Genomic DNA, 17,865 nt, shown 5'->3' on the forward strand with positions numbered 1-17,865 from the left:
AAGGCATGTAGTAATATGATAAGGGGTAATGGCTTTAAACTGAAAGAGGGTACGTTTACATTAGATATAAGGAAGAAATTCTTCACTTTTGAGGGTGGTGAGGCAGGCACTGGCACTGGTTGCCCCGAGAGGTTGTGGATGCCCCATCCCTGGAAATGTTTAATGCCAGGCTGGATGGGGCTTTGAGCAACCTGATCTAGGGGAAGGTGTCCCTGCCCGTGGCAAGGGGGTTGGAACTAGATGATCTTTAAGGTCCCTTCCAACCCAAACCATTCTGTGATTCAGCATGTCCCAAATCTCCTGGTTGACATAAACGCAGTTATAGATAGAGCCATAAAATCCTTGCTGTACTGGCCAGCAATTGCAATTTCTGTCCAAATCCTGCTGCAAACTGATTACAGAGAAGGCTTTGTTCAGCCAGTCCCTTTCCCTTGGGAAACCTATATGTCAAAAGAGCAATAAATGCTGGTAATTTATTATGTGGAAAGACAGTCATGCAGCTAAGAGTAAGAGAACTGAGAGCTAAGCCAAGTTTATGTTTGAAATGGTCAGAGGCCTGTGGTGGCGAGTCAAATTTGTCGCCCTTCTGTTTATATACGCATAAATATTTGGGGGTGAAGGGATGTAGAGAAGGATTATCAGCATCACAGGAGCACTGAGCAAAAAGATATAGTGCAGATTTAAAGACTGTTCAGGGATTGTGTTGCAAGAAAGCAGGAAAAAAAAGCAGTTTACAAGGGATCAGATAGCTCCAATATGAAAAGTCTGTTTATCAGCATTAAGGAAAGATCTGTTTCATCCTGAAGGACAGCGGGTTAAACAGCACAAGCCATTAGAGTTCTCATCCCTCATTAATACTTGCCACTACCCCGAGCTCTGGAGACCTCTCTAGTATAATTTTGACATTTAAATAAATAATAATCATATACATGGTATTTGGGGTTCCTCCAGCCTCCCAAGCATCCAGGTAACCCTCCAGCAGACACAGAATGTAATATCCCGCGCATCACCAGCTATGAAGACACCTTAAGCACAACCTGCCAGATGATCCCTCATTTCTCTCTGGCCTTTGCCCCAGGGATTGGAACATTGAAACACCACCTGGATAATTCACTTGCCCAAGCCTATTCTGTAGGGCTGCAGTCAGAGCAGACAGGGAAAGCTGGCTCCATTTCAGTTAAGCACCCCAAGCAGAACAACTTTCTCCAGCTTCATGGGATGCAGCTCACAAAAATTTCTCTCTCCCACCCTACAGAAGAGCTGGAATATTACATAAAATGCTTCATCTTTCCCCACCAAAACCGGTCTGTGAACAGCCCAAGGGTTTAGACAGGTACCTGGGATGTACAAGACTTTCAAACCTGTGCGGTCTTCCTCCCGTGTCCCAGGTGAGCTGCCTGCCTTGCCCATCAGCAGCATTTCTACTCAAACCAAGAGGAAGAGAGCTTTCAGCTCCAGGATAGAGTCACCAAGCACATTACGCCCCTGTTGCCTTGGGTTTAGATAGCAAGCAGAGGTTTACAAGAGCTCCCAAGGTCTTGTAAGCCCTCATCCGAACCACTGCTGTTGGAATAGTACAGGGACAGGGAGCTCAGGAATAGTTTACCACTCAAAAAATATCTGTCCTCAGCAGCCTTGCTGCTCTACCAGCTGCCTGGAAGACCCATTTGGCCATATAACTTAAGCAGCCAACTTCCATCAGATTTGTTGGCACCTGCTGGCTGCTTTTCCTAAGGGTACAAGGGTTTGGCAGGTCATTCAAGGTTGCTGGCACAACACTGCTGCTTCTGCTTCCACACACCTGTGCTGGTGCACCAGGGTCTCAAGCCAGCTCTGAGCAAGTCAATGCATTGCAGCTGATGACCTGCTGGTGAGATGCTCTACCCAGGGTCTAGGTAGTACTCCCTGCAAGGAATCAAGCACCAGAGGGGCACCTCTGAGGTGTTCAGCATGGTGCTCCCATGGAGATTCATTCCCACCAGGTGCTGGGAGAGACATTTAACTCCACATTGATATTCTTTGGTTTGGAGGAATTTGAGATACCCAACTCATGTATAAAGAAGAATGGGAGGGGGGAAAGTGTTACATAAACAGTTACGTGGGGCATAAGAGAGCACTGTAGCTTGACAAATGAAGCAGATGGCCTGAATCTTGGTGTGGCCGGTCACAAAGCAGACATTTAAAAGAAAAATATGCACTGCTGCCTCCACTTCCAAGGAGATGGTGGGAGATCCACTGAGAGAAGAGGAGACATTCATGATTTCATATCGACTGGAACTGGTCAAGGAACCCAATTCATGCCTCTGACACTGCATTGTGTTTGTGAAACATATGCCTAGCAGCATGAAAACTATTCGGGGCTCTGAGCAACCAGATCTAGCTGAAGATGTTCCTGCTCAGTGCAGGGGGTTGGACTAGATGGCCTCTAAAGGTCCCTCCCAACCCAACCCATTCTATGATTCTATGCATGACTTCTTCCTACACCACTTTCTACCTTTATCAGCCCTCAGCACGACTTCACCTCAGCTCCTGGACCCACCTGCGCACCCACTCCCAGTCTTCATCAGGTCATTCATAGGCTGTACCCTGTGAACAGGAATTGCCTTTCCCCCTGGGTTTGCTGAGGCCCCAGCAGAGAGGGACAATCAGTTCAGTTTTATTTGCTGCAGTGGTAGAAGTGTACCTCAATAACTTAAAGGGTTTTTTTTTTTACTCCTTGTAATAGTAATAGCTACTGCAGAAACATGACAGCATGTCAGGTTTGTCTGCCTCTCTGGTTTGACCAGAGTTCATGTTATCCTGCTCTCCATGCTTCATCCTTTGAAGAACATGGCAACTGTTCCTCTAGGAAAGGCACAGCAACTTTTGTGCAGGAAATCCAACAGAGGAGCTGTGTTGCCTGCTGAATAAGGCACTGCCAGTAGCCTGGGTCACTCTGCTCTGTTTGTGTCCTCAAGCTTTTCTCCTTAACTGAAGGCAAAGCTTTTACTGAAAGCAGAAATTCTCAAGCTGCTGTGGACTTCAAACTGGGGATTTCAGAAAATCCCAACAGCCACCCACCAGATTCAGAAGGGGGAGGGAAGGTGGAAATTAGAGCTATGACTATTACAATCTACCCCAAAAGGCTGGACACTCGTCCCTTCCATGTCACCTCTGGCCTCTCTTCCAGCACTCCTATGCTGGTAATGTAATTAGTTAGCTGGGAAATAACATTTCTCAGCCATTCCTTCTCTTCTCCCAGTTCACCATGGCTGAGCTTGGATCCTCTCCTGGCCTTTTCCAGCTAACTTTTATTAACGCATTGAATATATATATGGGCTCATGCATTAATGCACATGGGCTACCTTTGGGGCATCATTCCAAAAACACCCACCACGAGCTACCAACAACCAGTTCCAGAGATGTTCTGTACCATCTTCCATGGCAAAAGGCACATCCCCTCTTTCCCTGGAGCTCAATCTTCAAGCATGGCTCATGAGTGGTTTCAACACTGTCCTACCACACAACTTCTGGACCAGAACTTGCTTCTTCCTCACCGCTTTAGGAGACAAAGGCACATCAGCCCTTCCATGACATTTTTAGGGAGATAAGCATATAAAATAACCATTTTTAGGGAGATAAGGATGTAAACTAGCTCCCTAGCATATTTAGATAGAGATTAATTAACTGTGTCTCCCCTCTTATCAGACCTAGCTGCTTTAGGAGTCTGAACCGCCTCAGGTTTTAACAAGGTCACTTCTATTTTTGTTAGGAAAGCTGTATTTTGTTCCTCATCACCTCTAGCCTTTTTAGATTCAGAATTAAAGTCTCTATACAAAGCTTAGCACGAGTTGAAAGAGAGCATACAGATTTCTCTTCTCCAAGGCGAGTTAATGGCAATCAAAAGGAGAACACAAGTCACACAAAGTAGGGTTTAAACCTTCATAGCAGCAAAGTCATTTTCACAGCAGAAGAGGCAGACCAGCTGCTAAGAGAGTAGCCAGTTGCATTTAATAGCGGCTGAGATTCGCAAGGGATTGAAGGAGCCCATGGACATCTCAGGTCCACATTCTGCAGCGGACACAATGGAAGAGGAGAGCTCAAGTCATCATCCTTATTTCCCTTTCTCCATCCTTCTGTGAAAGACAGTAATAGCATCCTCTGAAGTCTGCACTAAACCAGGGAGGGCCAACAATCTATTTCTGCAGCCTTAATGAGAATGGCATTCACTAAACAAGAGAGATGGGGGACAGACACGCACCAATACATCAAACATTTCCTGCTTTGCAAGTTTAATCACTCCAGCAAGCTATTAACGTATTTCAGAACACAGTTATCTGCCAAACATCAGATTTTCAGTCGCACTGAACAGTAATTAAGATACTCGAGTCTCCAAGAGTCAAAGAAATGGTTGTGCAACCTACCAAGGTCTCAGCTTGGCTTCCTGTGAGCAGCTCTGATGTCCCACCGCGCACCAGCTTGCACAGAAATGCAGCGTTCAAGGGCCTGCCTTTGCTAAGTTTTCTTTAATCTGCCCCACAGGTTCATTTGTTAAGAAGAAAAACTGCACAGTTGCACAAACCTTGTTTTCCAAGAGGCCAAAAGGGCGGAAGAAATTAAAGTCAAAGCACTGATTTATAAAGATGTTGATTTATACACTGCAAACATATGCTGGAAGGGGGAGGAGGATAAATTAGCACAGACAGTCCAAGTCAACACATCTTTGTTATTAGCCTCCTGTCGTCTCTGGGACAGGGATCCAACCACAACGGAGAGCGCGACTCGGATCCAGCATCTCCAGGTCTGCCAGCCCCAGTGATTAACTGCACAGATGTTAATTGCAGGATGTAAACAGTGCCCTCGCCTGACCCGTAACTTGACGTAAGGCACTTAGAGCTCAGCCCATGCTCTGGGGAACCAGTCGGCCATGCGATGTGGTTGCATGCATTGCCGCCTCTTGTCAAGCCATTGCAGCCCCTTCCCACCATCCTCCCAGTCTGGAGCAGCAGATGGCATCAAGTGTGACACCACCTTTACTTTACACACTATTTCTACCTCCACTTTTTCCCCATTCACAGGATAAAAATAGCTCCTCAATGCTAAGAGCTCACAGAGCTTCTACCACAAACAACAGACCAGGATTAAGGCAACATGTCAGCCCAAGAAACACCTTGAGGAATGCACATCAATGCTTTCACAAGCATCCCTGGACCGACACCAGTCCACAGCATCCACAGAAGCTGGGGGTTCCCTCTCACGAGGGTACCAGAACAAGACCCTTAAACGCTTCCAAAACTTGCTCTGCCACAAAGGCACCGTTGCTGTCACAGCAGTATTTAGCAACAAAGGACTCCACAGACAACAACCAGAAGGACTGCCACTGTGTGACCAAGGCAGACAACACTGGCATCTTAATACATGTCACCGTGACCTTCTGCTGCTCCAGGAATAAACCGAGGCATAGCAAGATAACAGAAATGTGAGTACACCAAGGAATACAGCAGTTATTCCTGAGGAATACTGATTAGCACCTTCCCTTGCTGAAATCTTTCCAAACATTTATTTTTTTTAAATCTAAATGCCTGGTAAAGGAGAAGAGTAGATCCCACCAGCCCCAGAGACATCTGACTGTGCTAGTTAATAAAACCAACACACAGCTTTACAAACACACTCTGAGCCTTTCCACCAAAGGAAAGGCAGAAAAAACTCTCCCATCTCCCAGAAAGTCTACCTTCACGTTAGCTTTCCTTCCAGTATTTCTGTAGGCAGCTTGTGAAACATCTGAAAAGCATGGTTTCATGCTAAATTCACATCCAGAAGGCACAGACACTGAAGGAGCAGATGAAGCAGAGTCAGGATTTCTACACTGATTTTTCAACTGCAAATGCTTAGAAGAGCCGATGACCTTAGGTGTAGCGAGCGGGTCTTAATAAGACTTTATCACCAGCCTCTAGTTTTGGGTACTCACTTCGGATGCTGAGCATCAGCCCTTCCCCATAAAGGGGCCAAAGAACTGCCTATGCACAGCATTTCCGAACCACACAGAGGCTGAATCCCCTCACTCTGCACAAGAAACCAGTTTCTGCCCCTCCGTCCACCCACCTGTGCGACAGAGGGACCCCTGCTCATCTCACAGGGGTCGATGCAGAACACATACACAGGACCAGCAGCCATTCCTGCTTAAAGTGAACGGGGGCTCCCGCACCCTGCGGTGTGGTCCCTGAGGCAGGGCAGCCTAAAAGGCAACAGGTTTGCTCATCCTCCATTTTGGCCAACTCAGCCCCAAAACACAGAGATTCATTTCTTCCTTGAGGTCCCCAGAGATGGAGGGAATTGGGCCGGAGAAAGGCACACGCCATGCCACTGTCACCCATCCCAAAGGGGTCAGAAAGTCCCAGGGGACGGGACTTGTGCCAGCACAAGCCACCACATTTCAGGGGTGCTTCCAGCTACACCATGCACACCTATGGGTTTCTTTAAGCAGCCCTTCTCTTCCAAAGTCTCTTCTGGTAGTTTAAAAACTGTATTTTCCCCTCCTTATTTCCCACACACACGCATCACAGTAGGAAACACAAGCTAAATTAGCAAAACAGGCTCGACTCTACAAACAGTGCATTGTACAGATCGGTCACAGCAGAGGCAGCCAGGCCACCCCACAGCTGTCACCTCAAAGGCACCCGGCTTGCACCGGGAGATCAGAGAACTGGGATGGTTTTACTTACGGATGAAGGAGCCCTTGCATTAGGTATGCCTCTGCACTACGGCCCTTGAGGCAGCCCTTCAGTAACCGGTTCAGAACACAAAGCTAAAAAAAAACCCCAAAACAAATAAGAATTTTGGTGTGGTTTTTAGTTCTAGAAAAACTTCAATTTTCTCTCCACGCTCCTGCAGGCAGCCTCATTCATCCGCCGCTAATCTCTGCTCAGACGCTCTCTGTTGACACCAATTCTGGATAAGTACAGGGATTAAACCGGGTGATTCGGACGGCCAAGGTCAGGCTGAAGAGACGAAGCCACCCTCGCAGCAGCAGCACAGACCTGCCCCGTCCGTGCCGCTCGCTGTCCCTGTCCCAAGGGACAAAACACAAATGTTCTCCACGGCTTTCTGTAGCACCCAGCTAAGGCTGGTGCTTTTGCACATGGTCCGTCCGGGGACCAAAGCACAGAGACAAGGCAACGTACGGGAGCCCAAGGCTCACCGCAGGAGGGGAAGAGGTCCCTGGGCTCTTCGCGATGTGATTCCACCGAGCACGGCAGGTCCAACACTCAAAGTGATGATCACCAGGCAGCTCGCCTGCAAAACTCGTTGGCATAGATCTCAAGGGCCTTTTCCAACATAAAGAATTCTATGATAGACACTGGGGAGACCAAGTTTATAGACTTTCAAGGGGGATATGCTTCTAAGAGCAAATTCCACCAAGACCTGTTGTAAAAACAAACACACACAACTGTATTTAAACAGGGATATAAGTTTTACACAGCTAATGCAAGAGGTCTCCAAGCAACCAGCGTGGAAGTTGGAAGTGTATGTCTGATAACAGCGTATCTTTAAGCATCGACTCTGTCCCTCTGCTCTTTTCTATGCCTCTAGACCAGCTTTGCATTGAAGACTTTCCAGAAGTACCTTCCGTGGGGCCCAAATTTCAGGGTGATTCAGCTAAGAAAAAAAGGACACAAGGGAAGAGCAAACAACTTGTGCAGAGTCAGCAGTGTATTCTGGTGCCTAAATCAACTGACTTGTTTTCTTTTGAGGAACTGGAAAGGAAGGAAGCGGATCAGCACTTCAGTAAAACAACACTACTACAGCTGTATCCATGGAGCATTTTTGATTCAAAACAGGCTCCAGCAATCTAAGGCCTGCTGCAGATTACACAGGAGCTTGTCTTGGAGACTTATTTGACGTTTCTGGATGAGCCAGCGATGTTATTCCTTGCACAACAGCAGAGCTGTATGTGCAGCGCTTAGAAAAGCGCCCAAGTTGGTCTCTACAGGACTTCTCCCCAACCTTCTGCCCTCTTCCTGCAGTAAGGGATGCCCTGGAGAATGCATTGTCCTCTCCCAAGAGGAGGGAAGGGGGAGCCTCAGCCCACCTCCCAGAATAAGTCAACTAAGAGGTGTCTTGAGCCCCAGATCCTCCAGCCTGGCCAGCACCAGGTCAACATTTCAGTGTTTGGATCCCTCCCTAAAGAGACACTTACTATTTCCTTCATATCTCCTAATGGCTCCTCACTTTGTGATTATTTTTTTTAATTAAAAGCTGCAATAAGAGAGAGCAACCTAGCAGTTTTGCTCGGCAGCATCAGGGTTAGCATTTTAGGTGCTGCAGCCATCACAGTCCCAGTTCCCACTGCATCAGCATCCGCCTATGCTTCCCACAATGCCCAAAAGAGCTCTCAGTACAAGGGAAAAATCCTCTGATCAACCACTCTTGTCCCCATGAGACAGCATTAAACAGTTTTTACAGTGTCTATTTAAACATTGTCTAAAAATAAATCTGGCTTTCAACCACTGCAGATGCAGGTAAAGCCTTGCAGCGACTGTGATATGGCAAGGACAGATGCATCGGGACAGCTTAGACCGCACTCTTTCAGGGTCTTATCTGTCAAGTCAGCAAACAGCATCATTTCCAAGCAATTCTCAGTCAATAATCATTTCAGAGGATTACTTGCAATTCTCATCTCCACAGGCTTTGAGAAGGGCACAAAAAGGTTTTCTCTTTTGGTTTTGGTTGTTTTTTTTAATAAATAGAAACAAGTAATGGATGCCTAACTAACTGCTCACAGGGGAAGCCAGAGCGAGCATTTGCATTGGTTTCAATTCTTTAAGACACCAGACAGTCTCCATTCCTGCACATGTAGGAAGGTAGTCATCTGGCACCTCATGGTACCCATGGCTAGTTAGGCAAGAACCCCCCACAAAAAGTGGGGGGGAAGAGCCACTTTGGCTAGAGAAAATGGTAGATTTGCTCTGCAGTACTTCTACAATACAGATTTAGCCCAATATTTTTGTGGGCAAAACATCTGCTGGGAGGTAATTTCCATTCCATGGACCCAGAAGGACTTAGAGGCGCTCTCGCCTCCCCACAGCCTGGCCCGTGTAGCATCCATCCATCAACATGTCCTGCAAGCAAGATCTCCTCACCATTTCCAAAATCCAGGGTGCTTGGTACTGAGCTTGGCCACAAGGTGGGACGTGAGAAACGTGGTCAGAAGTGGGAAACCACTGCAGTTCATACAAGAGCCTCAACGCTCACCTCTGCAGCCTGAAGTACTCTGGTGTCCTGTCCTCCGCTCATACGGAAAGTCACGTTAAGGCCAGGCAAGATATTCACATCCCTGTAACCTTTCTATTTGCTTCTTTAAAGAAATTAAACTAGTCATGTTTGGTGCCACCTTACCTGGACTGCACAATGCCTTGGCATTTCTGGTCCCCCACCTAGTTATGTGTGGAAGGAGGAGGTTAAAGAGAATAATTTTAAATTAACCCTGAAATAATTCCTTTAGAAATATTAGAACTGATGGCTCCATAAATACAGAGTGAATGTATACACTAGACTACTGCTCTGCCACATATGTTTTTTGAAGGGTTCTTGCATTAACAATAGAAAAGTCACTCCCCTCCTCCCCATTTTTCGTTAGCTGCATGGGCTTTGTAAAGGCAACCAGGCGATCAAAGGGATCTAGGAACAATTCAGCCAAGCCATTAGTAACACCTCTGAAGACAGAAAACTCGAATTGCACATTCCTGGGCAAAGCTGGAGCCTTCCAGTTGCAACTGGATCCTAGACTCACCCTCTGGACTGTACTGGAAGCAGAAGGTGGTGTTGAATCCTCAAGTTTGGCTCATTATTTGTTACAGCTTTATCACAGTTCTCAACACATGCCCTAGAACTGACATCTACTGTAGGATCCAAGCCAGACGCTAACATAATTTCCAGAAAAACTGGCCTTATGTTCCAGTCCTCCACGTTACTGCCTGAGTTGTTTTCCTTAGATGTCTACGCTCCCACAGAGCATCCAGCTATATGCAAGCCTCCACCACAGAAAGCCCCCAGTTCAAGTCAACACATAAATCTGAGCTTTCCAAGAGAAGCTCCTATCCAAAATCATAACTATGGCAGTAACCGGTCCTGAAGATGAGTTTCTGCAACAGAGGTGGACTAAATCACCTACATACATCTTCCCTGCTCTGGGCAGTAGAACAGTCACCCACCCCACCAGATAGCTTCATCTCGAGCACTGCCAAGTGGAAAGTTTTCAGATGTCTCCCTGGAGTACAAAGCTGATGAGCAACACCCTCTCCTCCTCTACACTAGTAATTTTTAGCAGCAAAGTACAGATGTGCTCTCACTTTCAGTTTCTTCTTCCTCCTAAATTCCAACCCCAAGGCTCTCATTTGTTAGAAAATTGTTTATGCACCAACTTTCTTGAACGGGTCTTGTAGCTGCAGCATTTTTATTGCTGCTCTGCAAACTGAAGAATGAGAGAACAAAGCAAGCTCTGAAATGCACAAGGTCGGGGGATCCTGCACCAAAATCTACACACAAAAGGAAATCAACACCATCCCAATGACCCAGGACAGGCCCTGGACACCAGGACAGTCTTTGAAACCCAACTATATCATTGCATCACATTAAGTTGCAGCTGAAAGGATTTAGGTTCACTTCTCTCCATAAAATTATATGCCCTATGCAAGAAGGTAGTTTACCACTGCCCAAGGGAACAAGGTTTTAAATACTTACCATGGGCTTCTCTGAGCTTCTTACTTATTCTCAAGTTACAGCTTTCCATTAGAGCATCTCACACAAGCTCAGACTGTTAATAACTGTGTTTACAGTGGGCGTCGGCCTTATCAACAGGATGAATGTGTTCTGGCTGCATGCCCCGTTCTGCTGAAGCATGATATAATCCTTTAAAACATATTATCAAGAAGTGTTGTTGCTTAATTAGACCACGTGATTTCCACCTAACAGGAGAGGGCAAAACCCACCAGTTTGCTGCTGCCTTTCCTAGCTCACTCCATGAGCTAAACAATCCAAAGCCTATCATGAAACAGTCACACCAGCCACGTTTCCTCTTCCACCCCGGCATAAATCACCAACAGCTCCCTGCAGGAAGCTCTTCTGATAAATGCTGAAAGGACCTGGAAGTCCTTATCTACTCTGTCATGGAGTCTAGGGGATATTTTGAAAGAGAAGTAGGTCATAGCAAAGTAGCTGCATAATCAGGTCGTCACTTATGTCCTTAAGCCTGTAATATCCAAGGACTTGTTATTTCTGCATATGGCACACCATGAACGGCTCAGATCCATGTCAATCCATGTGCCCACAGTGAAGGCTTAATGAACAGATGAGCTGCTTTCTCATGCCGCTCTGTCAAGGCCTGATTTATGATAGCTTTTCCTTAGAAATGCTTTTGGAGAACAAATCCAATCTTATCACAGAATGGTTTGGGTCAGAAGGGACCTTCAGAGGCCATGTAGTCCAACTCCCCTGCCTTGACCACAGACATCTTCCACCAGCTCAGGTCGCTCAGAGCCCCGTCCAGCCTCACCTGGATGTGTCCAGGGATGGGGCATCGACCACCTCTCGGGGCAGCCTGGGCCAGTGTCTCACCACCCTCAGCATAAAACATTTCTCCCTTAGATCCAGCCTAAATCTCCCCTCCTTTAGTATAAAGCCATCCCCCCTTGGCCTGTCACAGCAGGCCTTGCTAAAGAGGTCGCCCCCACCCTTCCCACAGCCCCCCTTTAAGCCCTGGGGGGCCGCAATAAGGTCTCCCCGCAGCCTTCTCTTCCCCAGGCTGAACCACCCCAGCTCTCCCAGCCCGGCCCCGCAGCAGAGGGGCTCCAGCCCTCGAAGCATTTCTGTGCCCCCTCTGGCCCCGCTCCAACAGCCCCGTGCCTCTCTTAGCAGTAGTATTCAATGCAAGTCTACTGACTTTTGGCATAGAAGACAGTATATGGGATTGATGTACTTCAGAAATAGATATTTATAGAGCTTTAGCATTTCATCAAGTTATTTGCAAAATACTGGCTGGTCTGAGATGGACACTACCTCCACTATTTTGTTCTCTCCCTACCCCAAATGAAGAGGTGTGTGTCTGTCTCTGTTTAGCCATGTGGGTGATAGCTGTTAAGACCCACTGGCTTCACCTCTTCTCCTCTGAGTCTGGTCCAGGAAGAGAAGATGCAAAGCCTGACAGGAGGAAGCAAGGGATTAAGCATTGTAGATGTAACAGTTAAAAAATAATATTTTTTTTTAAATTAATTCTTGCCCCCCAAAATGGATGTGTTTGAAAAGCTTTGAGATTAGGTTGATCACAGAAAGAACAGGTTTTCCTTAAGGAAGAAAGCAGCCCTCCCAAGAGGCAGCTACATCACCTGGAGGGAAGAAATCTAGTGGTATTACGAAGCCCATTAGACACTGTAGTCCCATGTCTCTGGCAGGTAGAAGCTCCTTTGATAGTTAAGTCTCTCCATCAGCACTAAAACAGCTGGTTTTGTGGACCCTGTGACAAGGATCCTGGCAGAAGTTACACAAGAAAGACAGACCTGAACAAGACAAAGGAAAGTAAACCAGAGACTAAAGTTGAGCCTATACATCATCAGGAGCGCGCTTCCCACGATGGAGAGGAAGGGGAAGGAAGAGAGTCAGCTGCACAGGGAACAATAGCTCCAAGGAAGGGGAAGCAGCATTGTTTGAGAGATTTAACAATAAAGCATATGAACCAATCCCCCAACCCAAAAAAGATTTTTAAAAAAAGGGAAAAAAGAATCCCATATTCTTTGGGAAGGCTCAGGGCTACCGTGACATGACATACCCGCCCCAAGCCAGAAGGGAAGAGAGCTGTTTTGTTTGATTTTTCCCAGGCTGCATTACCAGCCCTTTTCCCCAGGAAGGAAGCTTTCTACGCTCCCCTTCCCCTCAAATTCTCAAAGGCTGAACCTGGCTCCTTATCCCACCTCCCCCAGCAAACAGGCCACAGGACAACAGGGCCATGCACAACTGCACCGCTCGACAGCTCCCAAGAGCCCTGACGGCATGAGGAAATAGGAACAAAATGCAGCAGCTCACCGCTGGGTCACAAATTCAAGTCCAACCCAGGGCAGCAGGACTTCTGCAAGCTTTTCAGAAGCTTTCATGGGAAAGCCTACAGACCCAACACATCCCTTGCCTTTCCCCCTTTTAAATGAAAGGTCTCTCTCTGTCCAACAGGGAAGATGCCAGGGACATCTGCACAGGCAGGAGAAACAGGGCTGTGCACATGCTATTTAGCAACGGTAAAACTCATTGCTCCAGCTCAGTTAACTCCAAGCCTCCCTGCTGCAACATGACCACAGCTGAATTTTATTCCACTTAAGCCTTTCCCAAAAGGCCAGTGGTCCTTTGAGGTACTTTTTCCTCACATCAGAAGCTTTGCAGAAATTAAATCCTATTAGCACATAACAATCATGCATTAACCATATTTTTGGGGATTTTATTTTTACTGACACCATCTCAAAGACCTTACCATACCTTCTCCTTCAAATAGATAAGTTCAAAGCATCTGAAGCCTCAAAACACCCTTCTGTGCCCAGCATTTAGTGCTAATCCCACCAAAGCTACTCTGCCCTTTGCTGCTAACAGCAGTAACAACCCTGCTGTTGGATCTCAGCTCTCTGCCCTGTCCTACCCCAGCATCCAGGAGTACAGCTTCACTACATCAGACCATTCCTGGCCCCTCAAAGGACAGGTTGGGGCAATCTTTAACTGATTGTTAAAGAAATTACCTCCCCTCTGGCTGGCAGAGGCAAAGCACTTGCACACTCAGACTTTAATTGATCTCAAGTGCTGCAAGAGCCTCAAAGCACTCTTCTCCACCTGCTTTTTTTAGTGCTAGAAACATCATGCCTTTGCACCTCTTCCCAAAGGAAACTGGACACATCTGCTTATCATTCACATACACCGTTATCTTTAAGCATTTTCCTACAAATATCTCTGTGTGCTTCAATGCTACAGCACCAATATGAGGTCAGACACCGCTCCTTAAGGATATTGTCTCACAAGTGCCTGTTGACACTCTGGAAGTGAGCTCTCCACAAAGCAGAGGAGAGGGCACCAGCAGGGAGCACCTGAGTGGTCTCATCTAGGCTGTCTTGGCAGCATCAAGGAGAGGGATGTGGCTGAAGCACCGTGCTGGGATATCCTTGAGATACCACACAAATTGATTCCTACCTCTGCATAGGGGGTTAATTTGTCAGTCATGCACAAGGCTTGCCTAGGTGGCTCTCACAGCCTGGAGTGTCCAGGCCCCACAGCCATGCCCCAGCACATCACTACCAATGGAAAGGTGTCCTGCTACTAAACCTAAGCCACCTTATCCTAGAATGGTTTGGGTCAGAAGGGACCTTTAGAGGCCATCCAGTCCAACCCCATGGGCAGGGACATCCCCAACTCGATCAGGTTGCTCAGAGACCCGTCCAGCCTCACCTGGGGTGTGTCCAGGGATGGGGCATCGACCACCTCTCGGGGCAACCTGGGCCAGTGTCTCACCACCCTCAGCGTAAAAAATGTCCTCCTTCTATCCAGCCTAAATCTCCCCTCCTTTAGTGTAAAACCATCCCCCCTTGGCCTGTCACAGCAGGCCTTGCTAAAGAGGTCGCCCCCACCCTTCCTACAGCCCCACTTTAAGCCCTGGGAGGCCGCAATAAGGTCTCCCCGCAGCCTTCTCTTCCCCAGGCTGAACAACCCCAGCTCTCCCAGCCCGGCCTCACAGCAGAGGGGCTCCAGCCCTCGGAGCATTTCTGTGCCCCCTCTGGACCTGCTCTGTCCTCCTTATGTTGGGGACCCCAGAGCTGGAGACAGTAGCCCAGGTGGGGTCTCACGAGAGCAGAGCAGAAGGGGAGAATCACCTCCCTCAACCTGCTGGCCACAAGTCTTCTGATGCGGCCCAGGACACTGTTGGCTTTCTGGGCTGTGAGCGCACATTGCCAGGTTATGTTGAGCTTCTCATCAAGTCCTTCTCCTCAGGGCTGCTCTCCATCCATTCTCCACCCAGCCCGTATGTGTGCTTGGGATTGCCCTGACCCATGTGCAGGACCTTGCACTTGGCCTTGTTGAAGTTCATGAGGCTCACATGGGCCTACCTCTCTGGCCTGTCAAGGTCCCTCTGGATGTCATCCCTTCCCTCCAGCGTGTCACGGGCACCACACAGCTTGGTGTCAGGGGCAGACTTGCTGAGGGCGCACTCAATTGCGCTGTCCATGTTGCCAACAAAGATGTTAAACAGCACCAGTCCCAGCACCGACCCCTGAGGAATGCCACTCATCACTGGTCTCCACTTGGAGATGGAGCCACTGACCGCAACTCTTCGAGCACGAGCATCCAGCCAATTCCTTAATCAGAGAGCAGTCCACCTGTCAAATCCATGTCTCCAATTTAGGGACAAGGATGTTGTTTGGGACAGTGTCCAATGCTTTGCACAAGTAACTGCAAAGGAAGATAAAATCCTTTCTCTTGTTTTCCATAGTTCTCCAAGATTTCAGCCAAAAACTGGAAGTGCAAAAGCCTGCTAGAAAACAATTATATCCCCTTTTAGTCAGCTAGTTCCTTCAGCCAGCTATCAACTATGTTACCACCTTCTCCTCCTAGGTCGTAGATAATCCCCTCTTTTACCCCATATCTTGTCAGAGCAAACAGAACATGGCATCCAGACAGAGCTGAGGACCAAGAGGACTGCTTCCACACGCCCATTGCTTAATTTCACTTCTATTTTCTCTTAAACCGGGCACATCCATCCAGCTGCCCATGGTGTGTCACAAGCCTCAAGGCACAAGGAGCTAGGCAAGAGGAGGTAAATGCTCTGGCAACCCTAGTTTTGACCCCCTGCATATAAAGGCAGCAACAAAACCACTCATCTTTAAAAAAAGATCTTGTCTGCTTACATTTGGCTTCACATTAAGTTGGTCTTTTAAGTCACAGGGTTCACAGCCACGAGACCTCCCTCCTCCACCCCCGGTTACCAACAGGTAGTTTTATTTATAAGCTATTCCTGCACCACCCACACAACCCAAACACGGAACCAACAGACCTGCCAGGGAAGCCGTTCTCCAAAATCCACCGTTCCAAGTTAAAGAGCTTTATGACAAGGGTGACTTCTAGAAGAGTTTAAGAATCTCACTATAGCAACCAGCTTCCCATGCACACACACTCCCCAGGTCTCAGGTTAGAGATGCTGACAACTGAAGTTGCAAAAGCAAAGTCAAATTTCTGAAATTCTCTCCACTACTTTGACCTGCAGCCTTTCATTGGCATCTCCCACAGAGCCAGAGACTGGCTTCTAGGGAACATTTTCGACCCAGATGTTATGGGAAGAAGCATGTAATTCAATTCTGACATCTGCTTTCCAAGGGCATTTTCTCCTCTGAAACCTCAAAGGATTAAAAAAACCTTTAAGTATAATAGGAAGTCTTGCAATAACTTTGGGAGGTAAGAGTTTTTAAGAGGCAGATATTTTCTGTCTGTCCATTATCTGAAACATCTTTCTTGGTTTCATTAAGCACATTATACATTTACTTTTGTCAGTGGAAGTACAGGTGCCATTTGGTCTAAAGGTTAGGATCACATTTTCCCTTCCTCTAAAGCAAAAGGCAAACATTAGCAAAGACTACTGGGGTTAAACTTTAATTACAGCTTACAAGAGACCCACAGTTGCTGAGGCAAGAGACCAGGGTTAATGAGTTGGTTGTGACATATGAAGGGACATTTAAGAGATGTGGTAGCAACATTCAAGTCATTCCTGTATCTCACCCCTTCCACCACTTTCAACCTGGCCAATAAGCCATCCACAGACTGCAGGGAGCTGAGCAGTGCTCAGCACCCCAAATACAGGCAGGCAGGCAGGAGCATCCATGTGCAGGGCTGTACAAAAGTTATCTGTTCAAGTAGCAGTAGCACAATATGTTCTCCACAAGACTTTCCAGCCCACAGCTTCAACAGGCCCTTCAGATATGTGCTCCCCACTCAAGGGAGAGGAGGGACCACTAAGGGTTGCAAAGTTTGGAGACACCCTGGAGCAGATCCAGCTGAGGCTGAATTTAATCCCATCCCCAGGTGGGTAAGACCAGTTGATAAATAAAGGCTTTGGCAACAGGCTTGCGGGAGGCAAGTTTTGAAGCCACGTTTTTGTTTGGTGTCTAAGTCACCCCAAAGTCTGCGGACCAGGGTAAGTGTTCAGTTCAATGCCTTCACTATCATCTTTGCTAGCCAAGAGGATGGCTTCAACATGCTGCCTCCTTCCCTCCCAAGGGTAGTTCCACAGTTTTGTTTTCCATTTTAGAGGATGGGAGGTCATTGCACAGGTATTAATTTAGCTAGCCATACAAATATAGCTCAGCAAGCCACTAACACAAAGTTGGTGAGCAGCTCTATCCCCCATGCTGGGGAGAAAGTGCTATGACGATATCCAGCCTTCCCACAGAGGCTTGTGGAACAGACACAGCAGCTCTTCTACAGTTTAGGGAGCAGCTTATGGACCCCAGAAGCTATAGAAACCTGGAACTACCAGTAGACCCCCAACACTCACAGGTTCCTGCATCTCACCCCGAAGAGGATGAAAGGCTAATGTAGAAGCTCCCTCTGAAGTGCTCTTTGACCTATAGCACCAGGCAGCTACAGTGGATGGATTGTCACTATCTAACCATGACCCAAAGCATTGTGTACCATCATCCAGTCACAAAGCTGAGACCTTTAAAGACTGCTAGAGTCCAGATAACTGCTGGAAGACCCTGGACATAATGGTGCTCTGCAAAGCCCAGTTCTAACCTTCCACAAAATCAACTTTTGTGCATGAAACACAGAGAATGGGAAAGATGGGAAGTGGTTCACAGGGGCTGAGTAGAGCCAGTA

General features: G+C 47.5%; 1 protein-coding gene across 2 annotated transcripts in view; it reads right to left on the reverse strand.

Moving 5' to 3' along the window:
* GDPD5 (glycerophosphodiester phosphodiesterase domain containing 5) overlaps positions 1 to 17,865 on the reverse strand; it is a 177,293-nt gene that overhangs the window by 140,833 nt on the left and 18,595 nt on the right. The window contains exon 1 of one of the 2 annotated variants that reach the window (XM_064441543.1): positions 10,720 to 10,816. The exons of the other annotated variant lie outside the window; for it this stretch is intronic. The gene's annotated coding sequence lies outside the window, so the exon portion shown is untranslated. Of the gene's footprint in view, positions 1 to 10,719; positions 10,817 to 17,865 lie in introns of those variants that run through there. 2 annotated transcript variants of the gene reach the window in all.

The sequence above is a fragment of the Phalacrocorax carbo genome, chromosome 1 (genome assembly GCF_963921805.1).
Source record: "Phalacrocorax carbo chromosome 1, bPhaCar2.1, whole genome shotgun sequence".
In the NCBI taxonomy this organism is placed as follows: Eukaryota; Metazoa; Chordata; class Aves; order Suliformes; family Phalacrocoracidae; genus Phalacrocorax; species Phalacrocorax carbo.